The sequence below is a fragment of the Corvus cornix genome, chromosome 2 (genome assembly GCF_000738735.6).
Source record: "Corvus cornix cornix isolate S_Up_H32 chromosome 2, ASM73873v5, whole genome shotgun sequence".
Classification (NCBI taxonomy): Eukaryota; Metazoa; Chordata; class Aves; order Passeriformes; family Corvidae; genus Corvus; species Corvus cornix.
This window is the reverse complement of record NC_046333.1, coordinates 120,359,420-120,384,416: the sequence shown is the minus strand read 5'-3', so window position 1 is coordinate 120,384,416 and position 24,997 is coordinate 120,359,420. Positions and strand designations below refer to the sequence as shown.

The following is a 24,997-nucleotide window of genomic DNA, read 5'->3' as shown; positions in this document are numbered from 1 at the left end:
CCGTAACTATTAGGTGACCAGTGCTAGGGATGGGTGAGTGCACCAGAGCCCTTCCCACAGAAGCTGGGTGAATGAACAGTAGTGTTAGAACAATTCTGTTCCCCCAGCAAAATCTGTGATATAATGAAAGGCCAAGAAGTCAAAAAAGGCATGTTTTTCCCACTTACTTTATTAGCTAGATCAAGCCTCATGATGCAAGGAAATATCAGCCATCGGCTACAGTATGAGAGAATGTGAAGGAAGGATAGGTATGCAAACACTACAAGATGATTAACCATGTTATTCCTTCAGTTCTAAACCATTAATGAAGTCTGCTCTGTTTTGTTACTGTTGCTTGTTGTAGTTACGTGGAGGGGTGGGCTGTGATGCATAAGGCCAGATTTTTAGCCTTAGTAATGTGAGTGCAAATCCCACTGAAAGGGTGACTGCATGTAAGTACCAAAGGATGAATTTTGGCCCTTAAATTGCTATTAAAAGGAGTATTTTTTCCCTATTATTGTTGTTGTTATGGGAAACAAATTGGACAAAGAATTTTTTGAAGGAAAGGGTTTTCTAATGGCCAAGAATGTAAGAGCAAAGACAATAAAGAAAACAAATTATTAAGATGAAACTAAGCTAATGAAGAAAACAATGGTTAGAATAGCAAATTAAACACAGGGAAGATGCTTAAGAAAACATCCTCACATCATTCGTGTTCACAGTCAGTAAACTCACTGCATGTGGACAAGAAAATCTCTTTTTTTCACTTGTAAAAATATCTCCCTCTTTCACTGAGAGAGATAGATGATTTTTTGTAATATTTTTGTTTTGCTCACTACTGCACTGAAGATGCTAATTTCAAGCACATGATAAGACAAAAGCAAGAATCACCTAATTGCACCATCTGGGGTGAAACACTAACTTTAGGAATCTCTTTATCTACCCATACAAAAGAATAAGAATATCAGATGATGAAACAGAGTGATGATGAAATAAGCCCTTGAATGACATATAGAAGAAGAATCCAACAGCACTGGAATCAACAGGAATCTTTCCATTTACCTTAATAGGCACTGAACAAGTCCATACAGAGCAGAAAAATACGTATGGAGATGGTAAAAGTTTCCAGATCCCTGTTTTCCACATTCATGAGCATATGAAAATATAATGCTTTGCTGTAGGTGCACAAAAGAGTTCATTATGACTTAACTTTTGAGAGGATGTTATACCATAATTTTATTATTTGGAAACGGGATTCATTCTTTGCTTTAAACACTGCTGTGTTTAAAGAAATTGCATTAGAATTTTAATTTTTTATTTTCTTACTTTTCTTCCTCAGGTTTCTGTGCACCATTTACTATCAAAATTCTTAACACAGCCTTAGCCAGGAACCTTGTCACAACACACTTCCAAACTGTGGTACAGATGGAAACTTAACAGCATCCCAGGATGAGAAAGGCTTACAGCACACTGTAATACATAAAATTATTATTTATTGTTTCTGCCTTGGAACAGCAGGAGTTTAGATACTGCCAGATGGCATATTGTTTGGGAATTTGGGGGAATGTAAATGCATGTGTGACACTGAGAAAAATCCTCCCTGTATAACATAGATAACCCACAAAACATAGGAGAGGTTACTGTGTGCAGGACTTTTTCCATACCTGGGACATATTGGTGATAAAAAGTTTTCCAAATCATTCCAGAAGTGGTAATACATGGCTGTTACCATCTCCTGGGGCTGGAATCATCTTGTTTAATTTCACAAAAGAAACACTGTCACAAAGCCTCCAAGGAAGACCTGAGGGACTGCAGAGAGTGGTGTGGGTGATTCACTTCATCTCAGACAGACCTAAATTTATGTACTCAGTTTCATGCCAGAAGGGAGGTCTTTCAGAAAACAGGAAAATACCAGACCTACATCTTCCTACAGACTCAGCCAGAGACATGTTCCTTACTTCCTCAGACCTATGATGTACAAAGACGGTCCTTATGCAGCAGCTTCCTATTTCACTCAGAAACAACTTTATTCCAGTGGACAGCCGTGTGCATTTCCATATGTAAAAATATTCTATGCATAAGTTAGAAGAGCAAGATGATTGCAAAAGTAACTCACTGAAAGCAGAATGAGCTGGAAAATATTTTGGTGGCGGACGTCACAATTGCCAATAAATGGACAGCAGAATCCGATTCCAGTTATCCAATGCTTTTTTTGCTGGACCATCTACATGATTGCAGAGCAGCCTGAGGGACCACAATTTATGCAAGCATTGAATTTTTTTCTGGCTTTGTCTTTCTCATTGTCTTCAGCAGGCAGCAGGAAGTATTTCTGGGTAAGGGTATACCCTAGTATTTCTCAGAACTGCAATCCATTATTGACATTTAAGGGACCTTCAGTGTACACAGAGCTCTTCCACTGCCTGGCACTGTTATCAGGCCATCTGCCTTGCTCGTAATAGATTGAGAAGATAGAGTAGTAAAAAGGCACCAAATGTCAGCAACTTATGAACCTTACTGACTTCATCACTTGTTCAGCAGTATTGCCATAACAATGGAAACATCTATTGTTTAAAAAAAATGGATCAGCCTATGAAGATCAGTATTCTATTTCTATATGCAAAACTGTGACAGTTATAACTGATCTCACATGCTTTTAGATATTCATAACTCAGTAGGATTATCTCAGCAGACTAATTTATAAGCAGCTTTGATCACTTACTGCTAAAGATGACCTGCTATCAACATACTGGATATAAAAGGAGCAATTCAGCATCAGTCATTAAATGACCCCTGACCCCCATTTCTAGGTGAGAAGGTGCAGAAGAAAACTACTCGCTGTCACCTTTTTGAAGAGTAAATACTGCTTTTAACAGCCATGAGCAACCCCCTTAAATTAAATGAAATTAAGCTACATAAGTATTTTTTTCTCCTGAAAGAAAAGACTCTGATAATTTAATTTTTCATTATTTTGGTGGATATGACTAAAAATTACTGTAGCAGCTGAACGTCTGGAAAAACTTGGTAGCCTGATGCAGGAATCTATTTTGCTACACTGTGAAGAAATGCTGGCTACAGGATTTAAGCCTGTTTCCCAGTGCTTTGCTAGCTAGCTGGTGACAAAACTAGAGGCAACTCTTAACTTCAAAAGAACAAAGGAAAAATTCTGCTTTCTAGCATAAATGTAGAAAATGAAGCTAAAAATTTGAACACCAAGAGAATTAAAGTAAAAATACAATAAAGCCAGCATAGTAGGCAATAGAAATACAATAATCACTCTAAAATAATAGAAAAATATTCAATTCAATATAACTTTATTACTTTACATGCAACTTGTGTTTTTTCCTACTTTAATATAATATGAGGGGTTACGGCGTTGTTGGATAAGGGAAGAGCAATTGATGTCATCTACCTGAATTTGTGCAAAGCATTTGACAATGTCTCCTTGTCTACAAACTGGAATGTGTGGATTTGATAGATGGAAAACTTGGCTGGGTGGTCACACTCAAAGGGTTGGCAGGTCAGTGGTTCATTGTCCAAGCGGAGAGTAGTGAAAAGTGGTGCCCCTCAGGGGTCGGTATTGAGACTGGCACTGTTTAACATCTTTGTTGGTGACATGGACAGTAGGATTGAGTGCACCCTCAGCAAGTTTGCCTAGAACACCAAGCTGTGGGGTGCAGCTGACACCCTGAGGTGGGGATGCCATCCAGTGGCACCTTGAGAGGCGGGTCCATGCAAAACTCATGAAGCTCAACAAGGCCAAATAGGGAGTGCTGCATCTCGAGTGAGGCAATCCTGGGCACAAGCACAGGCTGAGCAGAGAAGGAATTGAGCACAGCCCTGGGTAGAAGGAATTGGGGGTGTTGGTTGACAAGAAGCTCAACATGACCCAGGAATGTGTGCCTGCAGCCCAGAAAGCCAACTGTGTTGTGAGGAGCCAATTCAGTTTGAATTCAGTCATTTTAGTTTGCCTCACCTCTGGTTGTCGGGGCTGTCAGAGGCATCTGGGGGGAGGGAGCGTACACCTGCCGCTGGCAGGAGGCAGCCAGGAGTGGGGGAAAGCCTCGTCTCTGGGGAGACTTCGCCTGCCAACACCCCCCACAAGGCAGGCAGCAGGAGACACAGCGGAGGGGCTGCTCCGATCAGGCCGTGAAAAGGTCTCCATCAATGGACGGCACAGGAAGGCCGGATGGGGCCAATGGTTCCCTGTTAGCGGGCGGACTTTGGGAGGTGCCGCGGGGTATAAAAACTCCATCAGGACTTGTGGCAGCTTGCTGCTGTTTGCTGCTCCTGCTTGTTCTGTACTTTGCTCTGGTCCTAGCCTGCCTTCTGGCTCTCCTACCCTCATTGGTTCGGCCTCGCACCTGTCCTGCCTTCCTGTGCCCCTGACTGCCGCCTTGCCGCTTCGCCCCGCGTCCTTGCTTGGGCTGCCTGCTTCCAACCCTGCCTTGCCGATCACTGCCCGTCCTGCCGCCCCGATCCAGCCGGTCGCCACGACCCTGCCCAGGGTCCCGGTCCTCCCGTCCTCCCGCCCACTCACCGCGTGCCCGGTGCCGTCGCCGCGGGAGCCGCGCCCCTCCGAGAGCCGCACAGGCTCGGTCAGAGCCAGCCCGGCCCCAGGCAGACAGCGAGCACAGCCCCCGCCGCCTGGACACCGACAGCACTGCCCTGACTCGCTGGTGGCAACGCCGTCTCTTGCTTTCTGTCCCTTCTCCCTCTCTCTTTCCTCTCACCCCTCCCTTTTCCATTTTCCTTTCTTCTTTTCTGTCTCTTCTAGCCCTCTTTCACTCGGGCAACTCCTTTTCCTTCTCCTTTTTGTTATCAATAAACAGTTCTCAGTGACAACGTTTGTCTTGTTTGGCTTAATTTTTGTTCCGGACCATCTGCTTTTAAAAAAGAACTCCTCACAGTTCCTCACAGTGGAACACGACACGTATCCTGGGCTGCATCAAAAGAAATGTGTCCAGCAGGTCAGGGGAGGTGATTCTTCGCCTCTACTTCCCCTTTGCTCTCATGAGAGCCCACCTGGAGTGCTCCACTGAGCTTTGGGGCTCCCAACACAAGAAGGATTGAACTGTTGGAACACATCCAGAGAAGGGCCACCAAGATTATTAGAGGGCTGGAGCACCTCTCCTCTGAAGACAGGCTGGGAGAGCTGTGGTTGTTCACCCTGCAGAAGAGAAGGTTCTGAAATGACCTTAGAGAAGCCATTCAATACTGAAAGGGCCCTACATAATGCTGGCAAGGGACATTTTAAAAGGGCATGTAGGGACAGGACGAGGCGTAGTGGCTTCAAGCTGAAAGAGGGCGTGTTTAGATTAGGTATTAGAAAGAATTTCTGTATTGTGAGGGTGGTGAAGCCCTGGCACAGGCTGCTCAGAGAAGCTGTGGACGCCCCATCCCTGGCAGTGTTCAGTGTCAGGTTGGATGGGGGCCTAGGCAACCTGGTCTAGTGGAAGGTGTTCCCCGCCCATGGCAGAGAGTTTGAAACTAGATGATCTATAAGGTCCCTTCCAACCCAAACCGTTCTATGCATCTATGATTGCTTTTATTTGGCAAGTGTACTAATAATAGAACTGCAGATTTTGGGGATATTCCTGTTATCATCATTCCAGTAGGATCAATCACTGAGGAAAGGGGAAACAAGTATGTGTCATCTTAGAAACACCAGAAAGGCAGCAGAATCTCCTTGACATAGACTTCTACACAACTATTATAATTTTTCAGGGTGTAAAGCATTCTCAGGTTTCTGGTAAGCAATTTTGAGGGCAGAAAACTATTAATTTGCATTTGAAGGGATGTCTATCTCAGTTTAGGTATTTGGAAGACCTGGCAGCCACAAAATAGGCTTAAAATGTTAACTGATACTCAAAATACCTGAAGGGGGAGGTGAAGCAGGAAATTTCTTAGATGTGACTTGATGAGGGTTAATGAGCCCCCAGTTACATGTGTACTTTTTTAGTTGATAAAATATCAGCATCTTCCTCTGTGTAACTGCTCTGGCAGATTTTTCAGCAGCAAAACCCAACTTTTTGTTTAGCAAGAAACACAAACTACTGACAAGGCTGTTTCAAACAGAAAAATAACTCGGGGGTCTAATAAAGCAGACTTTTCCTATATTTCAGTACTTAAAATGACAAAGTCAGTGTGACTTGAAACTTGACCACTCTTTATCGCCTTCTGAACATAAAGAACAATGTCACTACAATCAATGAGTCAAAAAGCAAGGTGACCTTAATTTAAAAATTGAAGGAGCAATTTAGGAAAGTGAAACATGAAGGCAAGGAAGGAGGAAAATAAACCCACTTGCTGGAAATTTGCCTCTCTGATTTGGAGAATGCACAAGTTTGCTAGAAAAAGACAGAAAATAAAAGTAATAAATCTTTTGTGTTAGCTTGTTAATGTCTGTGCTTTTTAAAATTTTTATTAGCTTTTTTTTTTTTTTAAAGAAATGTGGAACCATTCCATGGACACAACTGAGCTCTGCCTTCTGTTAAGGGTTGCAGCACCACTGAAGTTTGAAATAATTTAAGCAGTTCTGTTGTGCTTTCAATTCCCCCCACCTTCTTTCTTTCTTTCAGTGGATTGAAATGTGACCAAATAGCAGCATGACTGTGAATGGAAAAGATAATTCTCACACAGCATTCTTCTCAGTGCTTTGGGGAAAATGCACACATACAAACACATTTGCTCATGTCTGATTCAAGATGTGAAAGAAAAAAAAAGGGAAAAATCTATGAGTTTTTTTTCTGAAATTGGAAACACACTTTGAAACTCTCCTATGATTTGTTTTGTTTAGGCTAATTATGACTTCTGCTTTATGTTGCCACAATAGACACTGAACATTTGCAATATATTTACTGAGGTTAAAGGAATTATGGGATGAATTTGTATCTATTACACCTCTAGCCTTAAGCAACACTGCTCTAGTAATCAGAATGGGAATATATTTTTATAAGTCAAAAAGGTGACTTATCAGTGTAACCAGACATTTTGCATTCTCAATACATTACATAATAAAGAGTGCTAGCAAATTTTGTTCCTCAGGAAAAAAATACTCTTTTGTTGAAATGTTGCTATATTGGCAGAGCTGGATTAAAGATGGAGGCAAAAGAACTCATGGATTGGCTGGGAAGTATAGCTTGCACTGCCTCTCTCATGTGTGTGTAATTTGTTTATTTTTGTGTCCTTATAATGAACTTAAAAAATGGGAAATTCCTGAATTAATGTATGTCCAAAAGAGTGAAAGCTACATTATATATTCTAACGCTAGAGATACAGGGATTTACTTCTGTTGCTGTGCCTCCCACGTGCACACACACCGAAAAAACATTTGCTTTCCATATTAAAACACGATGGTCAAACTAGTTCTTACTAAGACCATTTTTTCCACATCCTACTCAAAAAATCTAAATTAGATAAGAGTCAAGCTTCAGCTACATTGTCTCCTCTCCCAAGAAATAGTTTTTTCTTGAACGTCTATGTATCTTTTGAGTTTCTCCAGCAATAGGAAGGGCTGTGAAAGCTCTTAGCTATAAAAACTACTTTAGATCTTAAAAATTCACATCTACTTTCTTTCATGCAGATTTTCTATTGTATATTGTTAACTTTTCCTGAGGCCTACAGCCAGAAAACTGGTATTAGCATTTTTCCCTTAATATCATGGTATACAGGATAACACCAGCGAAACTCAAGGCTCTGATGTATAACTTTGGAAATTTGTATGCTATTAAATGAATAAATTAGTTCTTTCAACTCTTCCATTTTCTATATCCCTATCTCTGGGCAAGTGTACTAACCCTCTAACAGAGTCAGAGGAATAGGAGGTCTATCCCGATGGGAGAGCTCCCTAGTGCTTCTTGTTCATAGCTTGGCATATAAACTACCATTTTAAAATACTTCAATGTGCATCAAGATGCAGAGTGGCTGAGGAGATGCCATGGAGCACATTCATCTTTGTTTACAATGGAACTTCTAATTTCCAGGACATTAATGGAGCAAGAACTGGGAGGGCAGATTCTGAAATCTCCCTGATGCATCAGAGATCATGGATCAGTGCAGAATTAAGATCTGTGTTGAGGCTACAAGCTAGAAGTGAGGAGTCTAAGACAGTATTTCAGACCCATCATCTTGCTGAGCAAAGAGTAGACCTAACTTGCTAGTGAGAAGGACACTTTTGCCTTGTCAGAACTTGTGTGTCTAAATTATCCTGCTCAGGATTAGACAACCCATTCTCTTCAGGAAGTTATAGGAGGAGCTCAACCCTTGTATGGTCAAAGCTTTTGTGGTGCAAAGAACACTGCTAAAGAAATTAGAAACATCCTTCAGATGAGAGTGGTCACATGTGTCTCTTCTACAGGAGTACCCTTACCACACACCTGCGGGGCTCCAGTGTCACATTTATTTGAGGAATGCTGAGCCAGTTTCAATACATCTGTACAAGCGAGTTTGCACTGGTGCAAAAAGTCAATAAATGCCACTGTAGACAAGCTGTGAGTTTCAGAGACATTTACAAGTTTGTGGTGATGACTGCTATTACATTATGGTTACCTATGAGCAGTTACAAAAGAAAGGGTAGTGAAGAAGCATGGATAAAAACTGAGTAAGACCGTGCTTGCTAGCAACTCAATTCAGCAAAAAAGTCAAAAATAGCAGGACAGTAGCCAGGTTTAAGAAGTAAATGTTGCTCAAGTTTAGGTTATTTTGAGTCTTTAATACTAAACCTTATAAACAAGTCTCATAAATAAGTATTCCCCTTTACCACAACCCTATACAGAACCATGGAATTTTCTTTCACTTTCCTCACACTGTGAAACTCTGACAAAGTTGGCTCAGATGTGGACTGAGCTTCAGGAAACATTTATTCCCCTGTAGATATTCAAGAAATGGATGAATGGTGCAGGTGGTCACATCACTTGCATAATGGATGAGTCAATAGTTGATCTTCTCTTACGCGCCAAACAAACTTCTTAATAAAAAAGTGTTTCAGATATTTTGTCTTATACCTATAACAGGAGAAATTGAAATTGTGTTTCCTAGAATACTACCAGAGGCTAGTAGTGTTCTTAATTAGATGCCTAGCATTGAATGAATTGAATGTTCAGTGATATTCACAAAGTAGTTAAGCTCAGGGAGCAGGAAGCTTTTTAAGGGGGCAGGTATGAGCAAACTCAGGTAGAAATCACACTAAAATTACACCAAATATTCTCTAAACTAGGGTGGCTTTGGATTTTGTATGTTTTAAGTTGATAAAATTCAGCTCTGTTGGTTAACTCTTTATCTGTCTACAAACAGAATTTTAAAATAACTTCATAGGGACAGTACATGCATTAATAGGATATGCATATTGGACTGAAATTAGATTGTTATAATTGTCAGTTCTAAAGCTACACAGACATATAAGAAGCACCACCATGGAGAATCAACAATGAAGTTATGGGACGAAGCTCCAGCTACATGAAGATGAGGGAAGGCAACATTGCTGAAAAGCAGCAAGATATTCAGGGGAAATAATATCACTGCTATCAATGATAATAAGGCCTTCAGACTGTGGGGTGGGGTGCAGTTGTTTGAAATTGATCTCTTTCAGAACTCCAAAAGTTGATGTAAAGTGTTCCCCAACTTCTGTAGAAGGCAATAAAAAATCCATACTGACAATAAAACCTAAACTTTTACTAAAAGTAAAAATCTTGCTTAGTTTTAGTTTATATGTTTTAATTAGTAGTCTTCAACATTGTTTAGTTGGACTGCACTGCAAACCACTGAATCTGAGATACTCTTTGAAGGTGATCTTCTTAAAGATGTCTAATGTGACAGACCTGGCCAAAAACAGGAAGAGAACCTTCTCATGTGAATGTATTTTGGAGAAATATTTCTTCTGCAGTTCACTGTGACTGGAAGACCTCTTTAAAGGCAAGCTAAGAACAACTGCATATATCACAAACAAACTATAAGCTGGAATGAATTGCTTTAGTATACTGCTTTTTATAAATGCCGCGTTTACTCAAAGACACTGAGAATTCAGGATGAAAATCAAGAATAAAATTTAATTTAAAGTAAGATAATGAAAACAAAAAGTTGAGGGCAAGTGTTTCAAGCAAGATAAGCAACAGTCATTAAGTTAGAGAGTGACACTGAATTGGAGATAGCAGTAGATCTCTTCAAGACAGGACTGATAGAAGGACCTAGGTGGACTGGAACAACGGGCCATCAGGATCCTGATGGAATTCAGCAAGGACAGACATTAAGTCCCTTTGCTCAGAGCTCATTAAATGGCACCTATGCTCAATTTTTGGGCCTATAGTACAAAACCAGCTATGATGAACTGGAGCAAGACCAGTGGAGGCCTATAAAGATGTTTTAGGGCTGGAGCATTTGCTCTGCAGAGAGAACCTGGGGTTGTTCCTCCTGGAGATGAGCTGGACATGGGGGGGCTTCAGAGCAGCTGCCCAGAGCCTGTAATTAGGTTATAAAAAGAGAGAGCCAGGCTCTCTCAGGAGTCAGCGGTGCATGTCAGGAGTTCAAGAGATAACAGGCATAGGCTGAAACAAAAGAAAGTCAAACTGGATATAAATCAAAGCAAGCTTCTTTCCTGAGACAAAGTTAAACAGCAGAAGTTTCCCAAGACACTCTGCACTCAATGTCTTCTGGGGATTTTCAAGATGTGACTGGATAAAGTCCTGAGCAACTGGATCTGATCTCATAGCCTAGTTTTATTACCACCTGGGACCTCCCAAGGTCCTTTCCAACCTGAATCTTCCAGTGATCATTCTGCAAGTAAATGAAATGTTAAATATATTTGTGAAGGGCCTGGTTGAGAGTGTCTTCTCTTCACAGGAAAGGTTGACTTCCCTTACTCTTGACAGAGGGATATAGAATTGACTTGAGCATACTCCTTCAGAATATTTATGGATGAACATAGTGCTAATCATACAATTGTGCTTCATGGGGGAAAAAATGACATTGAGAACTAAACCAAAATGAAATTTGAGTTTGAAGATTGGCTGGTTCTTTCCCTGCACTGCACAGTCAGGTCTGGCATTCACTGCACGCTGTTGTGTGTCTCATAACAAAGCTCCAAGGAACACAACTGGATGTGGCATAAGAAATGGAGACATCCCAAACTTCAAAATTCTGCAATGGTTACTACTGAGACTGAGGGCAGGAAAGAGCTTCAGACCTAGCTCTTCTCCTCTCAAGAGTGTGGTAACTGAAGAACATGACTGCCTTTCCATTAAAAGCAGCAGTGTCCTGAGGACACGGTTTCTGCTCTCACTGAAACTTTTTTACAGGATGATTGACAAAGTCTTTTGGAGTGAGCACACCAAGGACTGAGACCCCTCACTAGTCAAGAACATTCTGTCTCACTCTGTGTGTGGCAGTATGCACGAAAGATGCCCAGACAGAAATGGAAAACATAGCAATGTTTCTAGGTTTTTGCAGAAGCAATGCACTCAATAAATTGCAAATGCAGCAATTCTGTTCATTTGTTCTTAATGACAATAAAGAAGATGCTTGGAAGGAACCCATTAACCAAACAGATTTTTTCCCAAGATTTGTTAATTTCTAGCAAGAGAACTGACAAAATCATCACTAGCAAAATAGAGCTGGAGACATGAAAGAAGAAGGCTTGACACTTCATCGTCAATGCCATAAGCTATTAATTTCTCTCTGAAAATTCAGTTTAACAATTTTGATTCAGGAAAGATGAATGTGCATAGCAGGGAAAGTAAACATGAGCTGTGGAAAGTCTTTCTGGTTAAGCTGGAAAGGCTGCAGCCAAGATATTTCCCACTTAACCTTCATCAAGGAAAAGGTCAAAAAAGGCCAATATGTTTAAGCAGGGCACAGGATGGAACAGAACAAAACTTCCTATGAAAAAGATTAAGTTCACATTCTTTTGGCCTTCATTAAAACTATTCCACATCACTCCACACTTTCATTTAAAGCAGTTTCCTGACAGCATTGAACACAAGATGTTAAAGTATCTTTTAATCAAAAGATAAAAGTGTAAATGGAAAAGAATTTGTATACTATACATGAAACAGGGAAAACTATGAAGGACACAAACAGAAAAGAGAAATAATAACTTTAGCCTTTGCAAATTATATAATCAGTGTTATGCAAGGTAATCATCCATCCTGTGTACTTCCATGTACATGTACTCTAAGCTGAACAGCTACCAAGACACATGTGGCTTTACCAAAGTGGAAAATTTTTGTTTTCTATGAGGCTTCTAAGGAAGAAAGAATTTTCCTCAAGCACTACAAAAGAGATGGAAATTAATGTTGACAGGTATGTCATTTCCAAACTGCTTAGAAAACAAAATAGCTCTGCTTTGATACTCTCCCCTCCCCGTGTTCATTACAGCAACTGGACAATAGAATATAATACATGGTAAATGCCACACTCAGGATTTCTCCAGGAAGAACAGATAAATATGCCTTTGAGCAGACTGATATGTGAATGGATCAATAGATATGTGCGACAAACACACAGAAATGCTACTGAGAGAGAAAAAGAATATATTTTCTTTCCATCCTCCACTCATCAAATCTGGTCTGCATTCCTTTGGGATATCTATCAGTCACGATTCAGACTCCTACTCTGTCTATTTTAGAAGTTCCCTAGTCTCTCAGTCTAATATGTGATGTCTCTCTCGCCCTAGAGTGTCAGCAAGGCACTTTCTTTCCCACCTCAATTTTCATCCTTCATTGTTCACTATCACTGCTCCTATTAACTGTATATGTTGGCAATTCATGATGAAGCGGGGCAAGAAGCTTCTTCAAACAATGAGAGTGGCCCACACTGAGCTTTGAAGATAAGGACTGAGACATGGGACTCCTCATTTCATACCAGATGTGACTCAGCAAGGTGTCTGGAAGAGACGGGTGAGGCATTTTAGGAGACCTGCTCTGCCTCCCTGGCTCTCACCCAAAATAACTGCAACACTTTTTTTAGAGATGAGTTGTTTGACAGTAGGGTATGATTTCAAAAACCCAGACTCATAAATACATGCATTACTGAGATCAATTCTGAACTGAAAAGCCCAGCATATTCTTCTACTGTAGGCAGGGAAACACAGCAACTCTGGCAGCCACTCGTGACTGGAGACTAAAACAAACCAGTGAATATTTCAATAGCTACCAGATTCAACACACTGGTACTCCACATGTCTGTGTCTCTTTTCTACCATCATGGTAGCACTAGTGTCACAGTTCAGGCTTCAGTACTGGGCTGTGATACTGCAGCAAATGTAGAATGGCCAAATTGCTGTTGCTTGTTGTACTGTTGCAATTGTTGCTGAATTGTCTCTGACTGAAGGGTAAATATTCTTGTGGGAGATGAAAATTTGCTCTGCACTGGATATTGCCCTGGGGCTCCCAAGGTGTGTGCATTAGTCATCTCCAGCAGAGGAGTGAAGCAGACAGGTCACAGCAGCAGCATCACTCATCTGAATTCGAGCTGCTGATGCTCATATTGATGACCTCATTAAAATGTACACAGTATGTAGGAAACAGCTTTATTCAAAGGAGCCTTGAAACAGCACCCAAAAGCAGTGTGATAGGTATATGAATATGATTGCAGAACTCCCTCAACACAGGTTCAAGCTCCTCAGCAAGTGATTCTCTCCAATAACCCTGTGGATTTCTTAACAATGACTAAGGGTTCTTACACTGCATATAAAAGGAGGAATACACAAAGTACGCCTGATATTCTCACACTACAAATGCTCTACAGCTACCAGAAAGAGCAGTGAATTCTCCAGGCTTACATACAAGGTATACAGGGTTCTCAAAGCACGCAATAAAAAGATACAATTGCACAATGTCACTTGTCCAAGACAGCACATGCATCAGTTCTACTTAGCCATGTCCTTGTTTTATCTGGCTTTTGCAGACCACTTTGCATGTTGGCAACTATTATCCTCTCTAAAGGTTTCACAGGATTTGATAGATGCCCTCTTTGTGCTCTGGATCTCCATGGTACCCAAGCCCAAAACAAATAGCTGTAACACATACCTATTTCTTGAGAAATGGTTATACTGCATCTCAAACCCTTCACAAGTTGATGATGTGCAAAACAGTGCAAAATTTGTGGAGAGAAAATATTTGCAGAGCCATTAAGTGAAAGGGAAAACTGGATGTGAGCTGCAAAGGATGGAAAAAATCTAAAAATTTAGGTACATCTTTCAATACGTCTCTATAGCTTCACATCTTCCTATGTTGAACTGCTATTTTTTTGACGACTCTGGTGATCCCTGACTATGCATACCACAAAGGCTCTTCATTTTGCCCTTCCTCACTTCAGAGGATCTCTGCTTTAGAGGAATTCTCCATACCAAGAAGAAGGAAGACAAAACCCCAATTCAGTGGCCTCTTTCCCGTAGTTGAGTTGCAGAGCAGTAGAGCACAGGAAGCCTTCCTCTGTGACCTTGTATACCAGCAGTGGACTGAAGTTTACAGTGGTATAAAAAATACCAATGTCCTACTGATATAGAGATAAAAGAAACTACTGGAATTCCTGACAGATACGTGTGTTCACTTCAGAACATTTTTATTGGTCTAACTGTGGTGGTTGTCTCCCTAAATCCTACCACCTCCTGGTGGCCAAGCAGGTAGTGTTACAGTCTCAGTTCATAAACTGGCCCTAGATGTAAAATAGATAACAACAAGGTAAATTCACTTGTGCTTTACTAAGGACACATTCAGGATTTCAGGTAATATAGCTAAAATAAAAGAGCATGGAATGACACCAAAGGAACCTTTGTTCGATACTGCGTCAAAGGTTGGATTAATGCATAATTCTTTATTGTCACAAAGTTACCAAAACCCAAATATTATTCTAAAATCTACTATTCTTAACATTTTTGCAGTGCTTGGGGGGAAAAAAAGTGTTAGTTTAAAGGTATCCTGTGCTGGTTATTTACAGGATGTTCAGCTTCTTGTTGCACTACTGTTCTCTAATTTGTCACTGGCATGCCCCTAGGCAGTCAAGTCACTGGGAGATAATCCTCAAAAGACTTAGCATAGGTAGATCCAGAAACATGTGTCCTGAATCTTTTACATTTCTGTCTTCCTTCCATTCTTTGTCCAACATCATATTCCTCTAAGATCATCCATTATTCATCACTGTGATTTTACTGCATGTAGGCACCATCACCACCATCTCTGATTCCCCTAAGCTTTATCTGCCCCACAAGGCCTTTGAAACATTCTTTAGGTAACAACACTGGGTGATTTTTAAAACATTTTTCTGTAACTTATATACTTTACATTTAGATTTTTTTTTGTCAGCATAACCCAGCAATAAAGAGGTGACACTTTGGAAGAGTGCAGTGTTCCATTTCCACAGTTAGTACCAAAATTACATTTAATCTAAGTATCCTAGTCTCTTCAAGTGAATCATATCTCCAGTGTTCAAATGAAAGTGTCTGCTTCATGCATTCTTTTGTGGAAAGTACAGGAGACACCTTAAAACCGTGTAGGAATTACATCACAGCTGTTCAAATACAGTGTTTATCATATCATCTGTGGGCCAACCAAGAAACTCAAGATGGTATCAAGTTCTTCCAGGTTAAGCTCCTTAGCAATCCTTGCAAAGCAAGCGAGCTTCATCCCTACATATGGAAAGAGGCAGGTGCCTTTGAAGATTTACAAAAGGAAATCCTGCTTTCCTAACTGCAGTGCCTGGAGGTCTTCAGGGGGACTCCCTTCATTGATCAGAGAGAGAACATGCCTTTAGGTAGCTGCTGTATAAGGATTTAAGACCCAAGGGGCACCTTGGCTCTGCAGGCTGGATCCCACCCTCAGAATTTCATCCACCTTTTTAAAGCAACAGCTGAGCAGGCGTTTCTGTTTCTTTCTCTTTTCTCTCCACACTGCTCATTAGCTACTCTCCAAAGCCTATTTGTTGGGTTAGAAAGACAGAAATGGTAAGGGAGGACTTTCCATATTTTGAGTGACACTGCAGCTATTCTCTAAATAAAAAAGGATAGGCTTTCACTAAAAGTGCACATTTAGCCTTGTGCTTGTGATGACACCGGCACAGTCACACTTCTACTGTAGACACACACAGTACCCCAGTTTGTGGGTTGAGGTGTCAGCAAGCAGTTGAGTATCTTACAGCTCACACTCCCCTAAAGGGTTGGCCTTGTCTCTCCTCCTCACCCCAAGCCACCAACTCCAACCACTTCTGTTGCAGCATGTGGACCCTCTGTCCACTTGCTGAGATGAACCAATTCAGTAGGCAGGCAGCCAAGAGAGCTTCCCGCTGCTCTGGTGAGTTCATTCAGCACTCCAGGAGGTGAGCCAAGAGCCAAACCTGGCACAAGGAAGGAGATGGGAACACACTGCTGGAGGCAGAGGATGGGAGGATCAAGGATGGGTTTCTCCAGGGCAGCTAGCTATTCTGCTGTCTGAGAGGAGTAAAGAAACCTCACCCTCTGTTGCAATAAAACCTCTTTAACAAAATGGGAGTTATCAGACGACCGATCAGAAATTTCAGGGGGAACTGATTATGGTAAACCTCAGGAAAAAAAGTTGGGTTGTTTTAATTGTCAGGCATGACATGCACAAACCCACCTTGTTCACACAGCCTGCATGCACTTACAGAGAGAGATTTGGGATTTCTGTTAGTTTCCTTCATGTTTCTGGAGCTGCATGCAAGCCAGCTGTCTCAGCAACCAGGAGGATTAGGTTTAAAAAAACAGAAAGCAAAGATCTGAACTTCTCACGTTATATCTTGACTCTTACACTTGAAGCTTTACAAAGAAGGCTAAATATCTTGAGACTACTGATAAAAGTCAGGAGAGTTGGCAGTTTTGCAGACATTTATGGGCTTGGCAACACATTTTTCTGTTTTTAAGTGAAAACAGACAAAACAGTGCACATGGTAGAATAACGAACATCTTGGCACATTGCAATTACAATACTGGAACAGACCACTATTCAGTTTTAATAGATGCTTTTGGAAAAACAATCCCCTGTGTTCAGCTCCCTGTTACATTTATTCTCCAGAACTCTAGTGCCAAAAGCTTCCCCATCTTCTCTGTGGGCTTTCCAAATAGAGTTCACCTCCTGTGAAGCACCACAAAAATACAGCTGCTGTCAAGCAGCTCCTCTCCTTGCTTAAATGGGTTAGAGTCACATCACAGGGAAATGGCAGCATGCAGTGCCATAATTACATTCAAACCAGGAGAGGATTTTTTTTAGAGTATAACATCACTGACTTTCTAGTCTTTTGCTTCCATGTAGAAACTTCATGAAGTATTCTGTGGAAAATCTAGCACTGATATACAGTCCAGATTTCTATAGCACAGTATCACATCTAGAAATCTTCCAGTATAAATTCCAGCAATACTACCAAATTTTCAGGGTCCTATAAATACTATAATGCAAGATTATATTTAATTGTAAGCTAATTTTTGCTACAAATGAAATAAATAAAAATAAAGAAAATCACGATAAAATCTTGGGTGTAAAGATCAACTATTACAAAAAGTGTTTCATTGTAACCAAACCACTAGTGATGGTTATGACTGGGAAGGTTCAGAGCTCCAGGATTAATAGAGCACACACAGTAACAAAGGCTTACCAAACTTGTCAGCAGATTCTGAAAGTGGGAACTAAAGTTCTGGAAAAATCAATGATACCAAATCTGCTGTGTGCATAAACCATAAGATGAAACAAGTATTAGTTTTCTCAGAAAATAAAAGTCTTAAGACACCTAAAATTAAAATGAAATTACTCTCACCAGCCAACAACTTTCGAGTATGAACAAGCAGCAATGCTAAACAAAGATCTTGCAGGGGCTCCCAAAAGCAGTCTACTGACATAACTGAAATACGCTAAAATAATTCAACTAAAAAGTGTCTGGTTTGGCAATTCATTTATTAATTACTGTGCTGCATTCTGAGGTGACACTGCTTAGAGCCTTGAATCTTTCCACTTTACAGCGTCCTCTCTAAGCACATGAGAGCGTTGAACTTGCTCTTCTTGGTAAGAATAACAATGGAGTTACTGCACTCTGATCATATGGAAATGATGAATTAGCATTGGAGCAAGAAAAGTGAAAGACAAAAAAATTCCGAGGGGGGCAGGAGAGAATATTACACTGCTGATCCAGCTGAAAAGGCAGAGTGATGACTTAAGGCTTGTTAAAGGGAGAAGCAGGATGACTTGCTGCCACTACTAGGGCACAGCACAGGGGACTGTATCCCCTCCCAATCCCTTTGACTGCTGCTTTCCACACATGTAACTTCTCAGGGACAAGGTCTACAGGTAACTGCAGTGCAGGGACAGCCACAACTCAATAGATTTTTCACTGTGTACATACAGCCCCCCTACTTCATCTATAGCCCACTCACAGCAGCTCTACCTGTGATGGAGGTGTTAGGAAACTCTAGTATGAGAAAGACAACTACTGGGTGACACGGGTGTCACAAAGCTCTCTTGTGAGCTGTGCTATTCAGTGCCTTCTGATTTAATATCCTCAAAATCTACAAAGACAGCAGTTAAAATTTAAACAGGCATTCTGAAAAGACACTCCTGATCCCATTATCAGTGTCGTGGATGGGATTACAATGAGGGTGGTAATGGTGGAAATGTTTTAGGAGAGATCTAGTATCAACAGCAGGAGTGGCCACTAATTGGATTCTTTCTGTGTCACCGCAGAGTTGTCACGGGACCCTCGTTCTCTGTTGAACACTGCAGCTCTCAAGGCACTCAGAAAGGAGCTTTCTCAATTGTTATCGCATCAGTCTGCCTTCCCACTCAAACACAAATCCCCCAAAGCTCTTTCTAAAGCTGAGGAAATCATGGAACCCATGACTCCCATGACATCTGCAACAAGTGTCCGGCCTCATCAATGTGAGAATGGGCCCTGACATTACACAAGTCTCAAACTCCTGATCCTGCATGAACATTTGGTCATATACATATAAAATATCAAGTGCAGGATGTAAGTTAAACAAAGCTAGATAAAAAACCTGCGAAGTGTCAAAATAGTCTGCAATAAAGTGTTCTAGCCAGAACAGAATTTGCAAATATTTCAAAATATTTTTTTCCATAGCTGTCTATCGTCCACTGTGTGGGTTTTATAATGGCTTGCACATTTAGGAACACTGTCCCCAGCATCACAACATTTTAAATAAGCCGTTTTTATCAGTTCCTGACTGGAATAAGAGCTGTTACTATAATTTTCACACTGTTACTTGCAATCTCTAGGATACTTCTGGATTTCCACATGCAGGTTTTTCCTAACGACCTCTAATTTAACCTACTTTTTGAAGGTGCATTTACATGCCATTTGGAAATTCACCAAGGGGTTTTTTTCAATGTAAATTACACCAATCATAATTAATTTTTTTCCTCTGAAACAGAGACAAAAATCAATGAAAGGCCAAGGAGATGTGCCAAGAAGCAGAAACTGAAGTTGCATATTGTGATGTAACAAGCTCACCCACCTCGATTATAAAGTGCTAAGAAGAGGAAGCCCCTGACAAGCAATAAACTGACACATAATTAAGACAATTCAGGGCAGAACACATTCTGGCTGGAAAACATTTTCTTGTGCTCTACCTAACTGCTCTCAGAGCAGTGAGAGAAAAAAAACTGGGGTGACACTTCGAAAACTCTGTGAAGACAATAAGTATCCCACCTAATCTTCACTAGCTGGGGGAAAAAGAAACACACCGGCTTTTGTGCAGTGCAGGTTGCCTCACATCACAAACAGAGTTGATAGTACAGACATGCCTGGTATGTTCAGCATTCCATATCAAGCAAAGATGAATTAGCCGCAACAAAAATGTGTTACAGCTTTCATGCAGCAGTTTATGGATTTTTTTGTACCTCTGGAATTTTTTACCTTGAGCATATCATGGAACTTGTACGGTCTCAGATCTTTTCCTAAGATTATTTTTATCTCACTGTGAGGAACATCTTTGTGAGCTCTGAACACTTTTACAGCTGCTAGGATGCTAATGGGAACTTCATGTGTGTACCCAGCACAAGTGCTCTCAGGGAAAAAAAAGCCAATGTCAAAGGAAGGTATGTAGAAGTCACCATAAATATGTCTTTGAATGTTTACCATCTGGAACAGTAGATTACATTTTGACAAGAAGCTGGACTGCCCTGTGGGCATTGTCTTTTAAACAGCCCCATCATTATAAAGGAAGGAAAAACATGATTTGCTGTTCCTAGTTTCTCAGCAAGATTTTCTGGCAGTGCTAGAGAAACTAGTTTGGGGTTTTTTTCCCCCTAGTAAAACAATAACAAGCTGGGCATGTGTAATTAGCTATGCACTTTCTTGAAAAATATGGTTTCTTATAGATCATCTGATGTGTGATCAGTCACAAAGAGGGATGGGTTTCACTTAGGCAGTGACAGCAGCATGCTCTGCAGCTCACAGTGCTGCACCTTAGCTTTGCTGGAAGTCTAAACCTCTGTGTGCCGAAGCTGGCATATTGAGCTTCTCACAGGACACACTGGGAGAAAGAGGAGAAATCCAATATACAAGACTTTAACGTGGAGCTGTAATGAGGTTTTCCTTTGGTTTTGTTTTTCATTTTAAGCTTGTAAAAATTTCCATGACTTTTTACAATGAGAAAGTGTAGACTGAGAGAAAAAAACAAAATGGTCAAATTTATTCACATAAATCTTGGTCTGGTTGTGCAGTGATTTTTGGGATTTAGCTAATTCTCTGTTTCAAATTGCTGTGGATGACTTCTGAAGACACATTCCTACTAAAGAGTGTGTTTGAAAATACAAACTGAGAACAACCTGTAAAGGGGCCAAATAGTCTGCTCAAGGAAAAAAAAGTTAACAAAAAAGTTGGTTTGAGTTAAAAATATATGTGCAACATGAAACATGAGTTTATGAGCATTGTTTTGCAGTTGAATACCAAAATCACAAAGCACCAGCTATAAATCCCCTTGCTCAGCCTACTAAACAGATCTTATTTCAGAACACATTATATACAGTATTATATATAGAATATCTCACCTGTAAGTGGTGAGGACAGTGTTAGATTTCTTTCTCAAGTAGGAGGCCAATAATTCATAAGCACCAGAGGTATGTGACAGTTAGTGTGAAGATCTGTTATAGTGCAAAAGAAACAAATAATTTTATTACTCTGCACAGGAAGACAGAATATATATACAGCAAATTTTTAACTAAAAAGCCCCAAACCAAATAAAAGGAAAAATAATCCATCTTCTAATTTCTCCATCTAGATCATTTAGAACAAAACAATGAAAACATCTTCTCTGAGAAGATAACATACAGTAATTAGTGCTAACATTTTTGACTTAGTTAATTTGCTGGGCTTCCCACGCTCCAGACATCAATGAACTTAATAGCGGAATTAAATGAAAATGATAGCAGAGTACTTCCATAACTAATTTCTAATTACATTTCTGCCCCTCTTCCTTCCTAAACATAAATTTTGCCTACTTCTAATTAACACTTCAGATCGCTACTTTAAAATCTATAAATACAGCGGGTCTTTAATGATCCATTATAGTGATGCTACTTAGTTTTCAATGACATGTAAAACTTCCACAAACAGATCTGCAAATGAATTACATCCATCTGCTCTGCTGCAGCTGCAAGAGCAGCATTACATTGTACCCTGCCTTTCCCTACGTTCCTGATTTTCTCTTAACTTTATGCCCATGTGTAAGCCAAATCATCTCGACGCCGATCATCAGGAGCCCAGGCAGGTCTCTATAAAGGAGTCTTCCAACTTTACAGACATCTCTAACGCACTTTCAAAACAGTCTGGTTTGCCTCCCAGCTGAGCCCCAGACAGGCTGCACACTGCTGAAGCATCCTGCTCCAAACCTAGGAAATACTCTGCCACGGTTCCTTCTCCCTCCCTCCCTCCCATGCAGTTTCCACGGATGTGTTGGAGCACGGAGGCGTTTGCACCCGCAGACACCGCACCCACCCGTGCCTGGCCGCCGCTTTCCCCGCGCCGCTCCGGGCACACACGTGTGTGCCGAGCGGAGAGCGGTGCCTGCGGGGGGAGCAGAGGAGGCACCCGCAGGGCTGGGATACACCGCTCCAGGGGAGATTTTCCAATCTACACCTCTGAAAGCGTGACCTTAGCGGCGTTAAGAGTGTTAGCTCTATGAAGACAGCCAAGCATCAGGCTGTGCTCGCTGTTATCTGTCAGCCGTACAATAGCAGCATTGATAAGGCAGCAGCAACTGGCTTTGACAAGTGTGCTGTGCTAGCATTCCTCTGAAAACCGTGAAGGAAAAAAGGAGAGAGAGAGAGAGAGAGAGGCATGAGGTGCCTTTTACTTTACCTGAACAAAGTGTGGGGTTTTATTTTTCCCTCTGAGCTGCTGGAAACGATTCCTCCCGCTTCTCCCCCAAAGCTAGGTATTTCTTCTTTTGCTTGCAGCTCACACTTGGGGAAGACCACACAGCTCCAGCAAGGCTGCCTCTCTCCCCTAATCCCCACTCGAGTGTGATGACACACACTAACCCCAACCATCTGTTGAAACACGTCCTCAAGCACTCAGCACAGTGGTGTGTCAAGACGGGCTGCCCAATCCAATCGCTGGGGTTGGGAGGCTCTTAAGGAGCTGGAGGCAGAGACAAGGGCAGAAACTATAAGACTGAGAACTCTTTAGCAAAGTAACCTGAGATTTTGAGAAAGGGCTGCTATTGAAAAAAAGAGCAGAAGGGGGAGGTACTCGCGGGAAGGTAGAGGGAGTGGATTAGTCTGGTGGCCAGTTGTGTAACTTCTCACAACTCCTTGTATTCCCAAGGGACCACTGGGACCCCTTCGCAGTGCGATGCACGGAAGCACAAGAGCAACACTAAAATGTTTTTATGACGGGTCTATTGAGGGCAATCTCCTCCGAAAGACGCTTTTCTAAAAGAGATAAAAGATGCAGCTTGAAATTCTGATAAAGTGCTACTGCGGGAGTCGTTTGCACGGCAATGTGACATCTGCATCCCGAAATCCCAACTCCTTACCGTGCCGCGGTTGCCCCTTGGCTGCTTCCAGCCTTCCTGGGAGAACGGCGGAGAGAGGCTAGAGGAAAACCGGGGTGCGGGGAGAGGCGGGGAGAAGAGGGGATATCCAAAGGGCAAATATTGCTGCTTCTGCACACAGACGTCTACGAGTCCTTCCCCCCAGCCCGCGCTTCCCGGGACGCGGGCTGGCCGCCTCTGCTCCCCGGCGCGCCCAGCGGCTCGGTGGCCCAGCGGCACACGCTGCTCGCCCGCCCGTGGCCGCTGCAGCGGCCGCCCCGCGCCCGCGGCGTTGCTGTGACAGCTCCGCGCCCCGCTCCGCGCCCCCGGCTGCCGCCCCTCGGCCGGGAAGCTGCCCCCAGCCTGTTGCTTCCCCCCTTCCCACCGCTTCCGCCACCACCGCGCCGCCCCGCAGTGTCGGGATGCAGCCGCAGTTTCGGGATCGCTGCCCTTCCCCTGGGGACCCGTCACCGCCCCAGTCGGGGCTGAGGGCTCCGGGCAGTGCCGCGGCAGGTCTGGACTGTGTCTACTCTGTGCCTCAGTTTCCCTCGGCCTCAAAGCAAACATTATCACACCTTCCTCCTTCTCAGGGACACTGCCAGGAAAAATCCACTAATTTACAGAAGATGTCCGGGAAGGATAGATAAGGGACACAGAAAAGCTGCTAAGTGCCAAAGAAACAGTTATTTCCTTTCCCCCCCCTGTAATAGGATAACGTGGAAGAAAGACTTAAAATCTCAAGGGTTTTTACCTCATTACGAAGTGCCTGACTTGACACTTGCATTAAATCTACATTTCACATTATGACAGATGTTGTGTTTTCTTTGAACTGAAAGGGAAGGACGTTGTTTTGGCATTAAAAGTTACTCTGAAAGTGTTAACATCCAGCTTGAAGAAAGGTTTGCAATTGTGAAAAGACACACTTTGCCCAGCTATATGAAAGCCGTATGAGAGTCTTGAAATGTTGATTTGGCTTACTTGTTCTTTAATACCTTACACAAAGCTGTTTCTGAAAGACTAGTGGCAAAGTGAATACTTAATAAAATGTGAGATTCAAGAACTGGGGTCTGAGCCCAGATAGCTGTTAGCAGAGCTGACTGGGAAAAGAAAGAAAAAAGAAGAAACTGTAGTCACAATTGCATTTGCCTAAATTCTTCCCCGAAGTGATGATACAGTGTCTGTTTCAGCCTATTACTCTGAAGCTGCTATCACAGATGTTTGGTATCACTAAAACACTACTCCCTAATCTGCTAATTCCAGATAAATAAACAGCTGAATAATATTTTCAACAATAATATGTGGTGAGGTAGAGATGCAACTACTCTCCCTGGGGTATTGTAAGATTCTTAACCTTGCCAATTATATCTTCAGGGCAAGGGTTTGGTTTGATTTTGTTTCATTCTAGCAGACTGTGGTCTGTAAACAGGCTGGATAACCTTACATATTCGAAAAGCCCTGGAGACTTCATTGAGCTCATTTGCATTTTTTTAAACTGTACTTCTTGCCAGTATTTTATAGTAACTACGTTAAAAATCTATAGCCATCAGAGATGTGGAATATGAAAAAGCCCCTCAAATTGTGCTGTATCATCCTGTGTACTGACTCATTTTCTAAAATGCAGCTCACCTCACAGATGCTCTATTTTGTATTGGTTAGATGAGAGGCAAATGCAGCAAGGTTCAACCTCTAACCAACATGAATGACAGTTATGTGCATACATTAATTTTATGTTGTGGTGTGTATATGCTTACACAATGTTGTGTATTATATCTGATTATAAATATACACAAGCAAGTTACTGAGCATCTGTGTGATGCACAGGCCCAGATCTGTTGGGTTTTTATGCCTGTGCAAGTCAGGGATGCCTCTGCTGATGCCTGTCAAGTCACAATTCTGTAAAATTGACATGTTTAAAAGGACCCCTAATTGAGTGTTTTGTATACAGAGACACACACCCACCCACATTTATCTTCAAAGATGCTGCAATGACTTGAAATACAAATTTTCATCTCCATAACCAATGTTAGTAATAGC

At 41.7% G+C, this 24,997-nt stretch overlaps 1 protein-coding gene across 10 annotated transcripts in view; it reads right to left on the bottom strand.

Moving 5' to 3' along the window:
- Window positions 1-23,148, bottom strand: part of SULF1 (sulfatase 1) — a 124,762-nt gene extending 101,614 nt beyond the window's left edge. For 8 of the 10 annotated variants that reach the window (XM_020584061.2, XM_039548463.1, XM_020584059.2 and 5 more), the window contains exons 1-2: window positions 22,288-22,618; window positions 20,979-21,071 (exon numbers count right to left, since the gene is read on the bottom strand). The gene's annotated coding sequence lies outside the window, so the exon portion shown is untranslated. Of the gene's footprint in view, window positions 1-20,978; window positions 21,072-22,287; window positions 22,619-22,966 lie in introns of those variants that run through there. The other 2 variants (XM_019289181.3, XM_020584064.2) reach the window with 2 other exon arrangements.
- Window positions 23,149-24,997: the final 1,849 nt, after the last annotated feature.